A 6051-nucleotide genomic window follows, 5' to 3' on the forward strand; every position below is an offset into this window, starting at 1 on the left:
CTCTCGCATCCAGGCATGTTTGCGACATCGTTCCTTTCGTGGTACATGGATAGCACAGACTGAAGAGCCCAAGTTGACAGTGGACTTGAACCTGAGAAGGTTTTTTTTTTTTTTTTTTTTTTTTTTTTTTGTCATTGTGAGTTGTGGAAAGTTTGAAGACTGCTTCTAGCCCCGTTAGAACTGAGCGAGCCCGGAGTGCCGGAGACTTACGTTGGTGGCCGCGGAGAAGCAGTGCAAACGGACACGAATGCTTCGGTCCTTTCACTGCTGGGGAATGAAGACCCACGTGCTCTCTGGACGTCAAGCATTTAATACCGGCATGCGTGTAACTTACATGCAGGGTGTTGGGAGTTCATGGAGTGTCTCCCGTCTGCCAATCTCCCGTCTGCCAATCTCGGCCACCGGAAGAAGAGGGGATTTATCAAGAGGGAAAGGGAAATTATCAGAAAATATCAGATGAGAGAAGAAAAACCTCTCTATACCTCTTCTCTAAAAACTGAATCTTATCACCACTTCTGGAAAAATAAAGCCGATACGACAATAACATCAATGTTTACGAATACCTAAATATTTTTATTTTTATATACTTGAGGTTCTAGAGGCTTGTTTTTGATAAAAAGTATTGGATGCAAGTGATGATTTTCCTAATTTGAGTTTCATGTTTGTTGGTTATTCTCTGAGGCTCTGTTTGACAAAATGCAGCAACGAGTTGATTAATTATTGTGGTTTATGTAGTATTTATAGTACAGATCTATAGGAAACACAGCCTGTGGTCAGGAGGGCTTTGAGAAGGGGGAGGAAGCTGCCCAGTGCCGCGCCTTGAGCAGAAACCTTGGCACCAGCCTCAGCCAAATTCCCCGACTTGCGCTCAGTTTCTGGGAAAGCGCTCACTCCCGGCTGGGGAAGCCTGGGCCCTGTGTGCCCGTGGCCCGCTGTGATGGCTCAGCTCTCTCCTTTCATCAGAGACAGTGCCGTCCAGACCTCAAAGGACATGGCCGGAACCAAGGCAGTCCCCACTCGGGACCCTGCCACCCCGCATGAAACCCACGGCCGAGACGCCCGGCGAGAAGGCAGGTCTCGTGCTTTGGCACCGAGCGATAAAGCGCCATTTCGGGAGTCCAGAGGTTTGTTCTCTCCTGTACTGATTTCTCACTTAGAAAATGAGAATTAAAAAGCAGTTTGTGCTTCAAGAGAAAAGAGACACTCAGACGGTTCTGTCCCCGTATCTTGTTGCTGTGTCGATAATGTAAAAGCTAAAAATTCTCGCTAGAATAAGATCGTTTTCATTACAAATAAAGGGATAAAAGTAGCAATGAGAAAGAGAATTAAAACTTGTATTTTTTCTCACAGACCGGCCTTTGCTTGGTTTCACGCCAGGGCCCCGACGCCCACCACAGGAGTCTACACAAGGGCGCGTGTGCTTAGTGTGCGGGGCTTCAAGCTGCCGTGTGACAGACGTGATGGACCTTTCTGCAGAGCCCGAGGCACTGACGACCCTCCTTCTCCTCTCCAAAACGAGAGTGACAAGAGATTCCCGCTTCCCATACATGTCAGAAGCCCTTACAGAAAGCGACTCTTACTCTGGATAAAGTCACATAACCAGAAAGTTGAACAGTATCGTTAAAATGATTAAAGACTTTTATTCTTCAGTTCAGATAAATGTAGTCAATAAACCATCATTTTAGAAATAAAATAAATCCAAGTTTTAAACTGTTGTTTCCTACGGCTCTGTACTCTGAAGACCGTATCGAGCACAATAATTAATAAATAAACTCAGCGCTGCATTTTGCCAAACAGAGCCTCAAAGAATAAATTTCTGACCTATGACTATGAAAAAAAATTTTTTTTCATATCGGTAAATATCTCTGCCCTCCCCTGGGCTGGGATTAGAACCAAAAACACATGGCCAGCGTTTCGTGCTGTGTCCATGACACCAGCTGCCCACGGGGAATGACAGGTGCACCCCTCTTGGTCCAGCCACTGACCGGCTCTTTGTCATGATCAAAACAAACGACACGATGGCGGATAAAAGCCAAACCCGACCAACGTTCACATTATACGTAAATGGCCTACACGGTCCAAATGAAAGGCAGACGCGATCGGATTAGACAAAATAATAAGACCCAAGTTTACACCAGAAGAGAACAGCTTTCAAAGTGCAGACACTTTGATAAAAGAATAGATTAAAGAATAGAAAAAGTTAGGTCGTGAAAAGTTACCAGAAGAAAGCTATATTAATGTCAAAGAAGATTTGAGGGGAAAAGCGTATTACCAGGGAGAGGGCAGTTCCATAATGAGAACAGGGTCAGTTCCTCAGAAGCACAAAACAATCCTAAGTAAGTGCTTGTGCACCTAACAATAGAATACATGCATTTTCAGAGTGCATGAACATGAACTGGACTGAAATTGGCAGACAAAGCGATGAGCTCACAGTTAGGGTTGGAGATTTCGCCACCCTCTCTCCAGCATCGGCAGGGCACGTGGGCGGAAGATGGGTAAGGCCAGAGGAGGATCGAATAACCCTGTGAAAACAGCTTCGCCTAGAGGGCACTTCCAGAACTCTCTACCTGCGCGTGTCCTTTTAAAGTGAACGTGGAGCTTAACTGAGACAGGCCATGTTACAGGTAATAAGACAAGTCTCCAAAAACGTACAAGTTATGTTCTTCGATCATAAGGAATTAAACTAAAAATCACAACAGAAAGACAGCTGGAAAATCGGCAAATATACAAACTAAAGAACATACCTCCGAATAACATATCGGTCAAAAAAGAAACAAGAAGGAATTCGAGAGTATTTTCAAATAAACGAAAAGGAAATAATAACACATTACATATAATTAAAAATTGTAATGTGCAGCTAAACTAGTGATTAGAAGGAAATTTAAAACATTAACATTTATTTATGTTAGAAAAGGAAAAAAGTCCCAAATTTATCACCGAAGCTTCCACCTTAAGGAACAAGATTTTTTAAAAAGACCGAGTTAAACCCAAAGGAAATGAAAGATAAGAAATAAGAAAGTGAAGAAAAGAAATTAATAATAGATTAGAAAAACCCAATAAAACTAAATCTTGTTTCTTGGAGAATATAAATAAAATTGATTAACTTCTATCTAGCTAGACTAATCATTAGAAAGAGAGGAAAAACCATTTTACAACTTGGATGGAATAAATTTCTTAAAAAATACAACCTGCAAAACCTTAGGAAGAAACAGATGGCCTGACTATCCCAACGTCTATTAAAGAAATTGAGTTTGTAGTTAAAATCCTTCCCACAAAGAAAAGTACGGGCCCACATCACGTCAAATGAATCTTTCTTCCTGGGGCCCACAAAGGTATGTAAGAAAATAAGGCGGGATCAATCAGATATTTGACAAAAGTCATAATATCAGCAATATGAATGCAGGCATTTGCCTAGACCTTTGTACTTTTCAGAAACAATATTCCACATCTTTTCTGTCTCAAAAGAACATTTGCTGTAGTTTTTTCCTTCTGTCTGTAATACTAGTTCAAGCTTGTACAACGCACAAGGAGGAAAAATCACAGCATGTATCACAGGAGGGACCTTGAATGTATAGAAGAGGCCCGGGGTCTCAGGGGGATTTAATGACTGGCGAGATGGTCCCGGCCCTGCGGTTTGGGGGTTTATGTGCCGTGATGTCTCCACAAGTAAAAGCCAAGTCCGCATGTTCCCCATCATTCCACAATCATGCAACACGGAAGACCTTACCCCAGGGAGCCCACGGGTGCCTCCCGTGTCATTTCAAACTATTTACCCCAATCCGTTTTGCAACAAACACGCCAATTCGTAAGTGACCTCACCAAAAGGTTCCGGCCCTCCACCTGTGCATGCAGGTTCACAGCCGGTTCCCACGCAGCAGCGGGGGTCGGGGGATGCGGAGCGGGAGACAGGCTGGAGTACAAACCCCGTGAGGGCCGCCGAGGTTTGCTCGGGCACCCCGTCCAAGGTCACGCCCACGTGTGACGTTCGAAGTCAACAGCGCCCAGCCCCGCTGTCCTTTCCAGTTGCCTTGCCTTCGGGACTAAATTCTAAGAGCCGCGGAGAGAGCCGCGTTGCCGGGCCGGTGAACTGGGGAACTTCAGTGCCTCTCCCGCCGGAAGCCGCGCGGCTCGGGGATCCGCTTCTCCTGTCTCTTCCTCCATCTCTCAGGAGCTGTCTCCACCTGCCTGGGGCGGCCTTTCAGGCCCCTGAGATGCCAGACACCTGCAGGGTAACATGACCAGTCAAAGAACCTCTGTCTCTGGCGACACAGCCCCGAGGCCCCTCCGTCCTCTCTGCTCTCCTCCTGCCCAGCCCTGGGTGTGGCCGTCACCTTCTCCTCCACCGGAGCTGCCCACGGTCAGAGGACCTTCAACCCGATGCCTCCGGCCATCCCGAGCGCCGGTCTACAGCTGTGTGCGCTGCCTTTGCCTCGGCTCAGTCCGAGCGGAAGGTGCAGAGGGCCGGGAGGGCGGCGGCGGTCTCACTCACTCACCGCGGGGCCCTCGGCCCCCAGCGTGGGCCTGGCACCCGCCGGGAGCGCCGACCAGCGACTGCTGAATGACAGCGGAACCAGCAGTTGGTTGGCCAGCGTCCTCCACTCGGTCATCAGCAAACAGCTCTGGGTGGTCCACCGCGCGCGGTTCACGGGGTCAAGAAGGGTGCGGTGGTGTGGTCCAGGGGAGGCGCCCAGAGGTCTGGGAGGAGGCAGCCTGGGGATGATGCCGCCCAGCGTGGTCGCCGGCCACTGGGCTGGTGACCAGATGCAGTGGTTACATCGGCCAAGAACCCACCGCACAGGACTCATGGCAGCTTCAGGCTGACCCCGAGCTGAGTCTTGATTGACAGACAGGAGTTGGCCCAACAGACCAGCGGAGATGGGGCATGGGCGGGGGGGGTCGTCGCGGACCCCAGGCACAGCGTTTTGAAGGCACGGACGCTTGACTGTTTTGAGTTCTGGCTATTAACGCTTCCCTTAGCCGGCACGTGGAAATGCAGATCTGACGTTCTGGGGGGGCGGTGGGCGAGAGGCCTCTCCCCGCCTCCTCCCCGTCACCTTTGAGATTTAATCTCCGGCAAGTTTGCCCCATGGAATCGCAACAAGTGCTGGTCTAAAATCACGAAAACACGTCAGTGCATTGCCGAGGGACCCCGTGCGGCTGCCTGATTAGCAACATGTTTCCAAACCTTATTGGGTCAAGTCACGCCCGCCCTCTGGATTTTTCTCGTCTGGCTCCAAACGAAACCATAGCCAGTCAACCCCTTGCGCCCATTAAGGCGAAAACGCAGGCAAGCGACCACTTGCTACAAGTCCAGCTTATTTCTCTGCACTCACTGCTGAATTAGGGTGCAGGAGGGGAAACGCGGCCGTCGCCCCGCTGCCGCGGGCCTTGTGACGGCGGCACGCATTTTACCGAGAAACTTCCTCCAAAGGAAATACGGCGCTCTCGCTTCCCCCTTGGAAACACTGAGGGGAAACGATCCCAACCTACAGCCACGTCCTGACATCCGCGCAGGATGCGACGGCTCTCACGCACCACGGAGTCGCGCGCCCGTGTGAAAGTCGCCCACCTGGAAAAGCGGAAACGTGCCTCAGACCCTCTCCGCTCCTCTTCCCGGGCCGGCGAGCCTCTGGGAAGTGAGTTCGGGCTGCTGGAAGGTGCTGCGCTGACCGCTGCTGAATCAAGGACCGTGGGGACAGATGAGCATCCCGGAACCGCGCGGGGGACCAGGCGCACGTAGCGTGACGACCCGGCCGTCTGTCAAGCGCCCCCGCAATTCAGGGCATGCCACCCCCACCCCCACGGAGTGGCGTTTCTCCAGGAACGACTGTGGAAGTGGCAGTAACAGTGGCATCAACAGCAGGATTTTCAATCGACACTAACACATTTTAAGTCCTTACTTTGTATCGGGCATCGCCCTAAGCACTTCACACCTGTTAACTCTACGGATCGCTGGCAACATTCCTGTGTTTAGGTGAAAACTCCTACCTAGTTGCCAACGTTGATAGAGAGTTCGTAATGTCCTCAAAAGACACACTGTAACCTGGGCTG

The 6051-nt window shown here is 49.8% G+C and overlaps 1 long non-coding RNA gene across 1 annotated transcript; it reads left to right on the forward strand.

The window, feature by feature from the left end:
- The first annotated feature begins 637 nt into the window (after window positions 1-637).
- LOC107502703 lies at window positions 638-1710 on the forward strand. The gene is made up of 2 exons (XR_001595056.2): window positions 638-1124; window positions 1351-1710. It is a non-coding gene; the product is annotated as an uncharacterized LOC107502703 (long non-coding RNA).
- The last annotated feature ends 4341 nt before the right edge of the window (window positions 1711-6051 follow it).

Source organism: Rousettus aegyptiacus, unplaced genomic scaffold, assembly GCF_014176215.1.
Source record: "Rousettus aegyptiacus isolate mRouAeg1 unplaced genomic scaffold, mRouAeg1.p scaffold_m13_p_8, whole genome shotgun sequence".
NCBI lineage: Eukaryota > Metazoa > Chordata > Mammalia > Chiroptera > Pteropodidae > Rousettus > Rousettus aegyptiacus.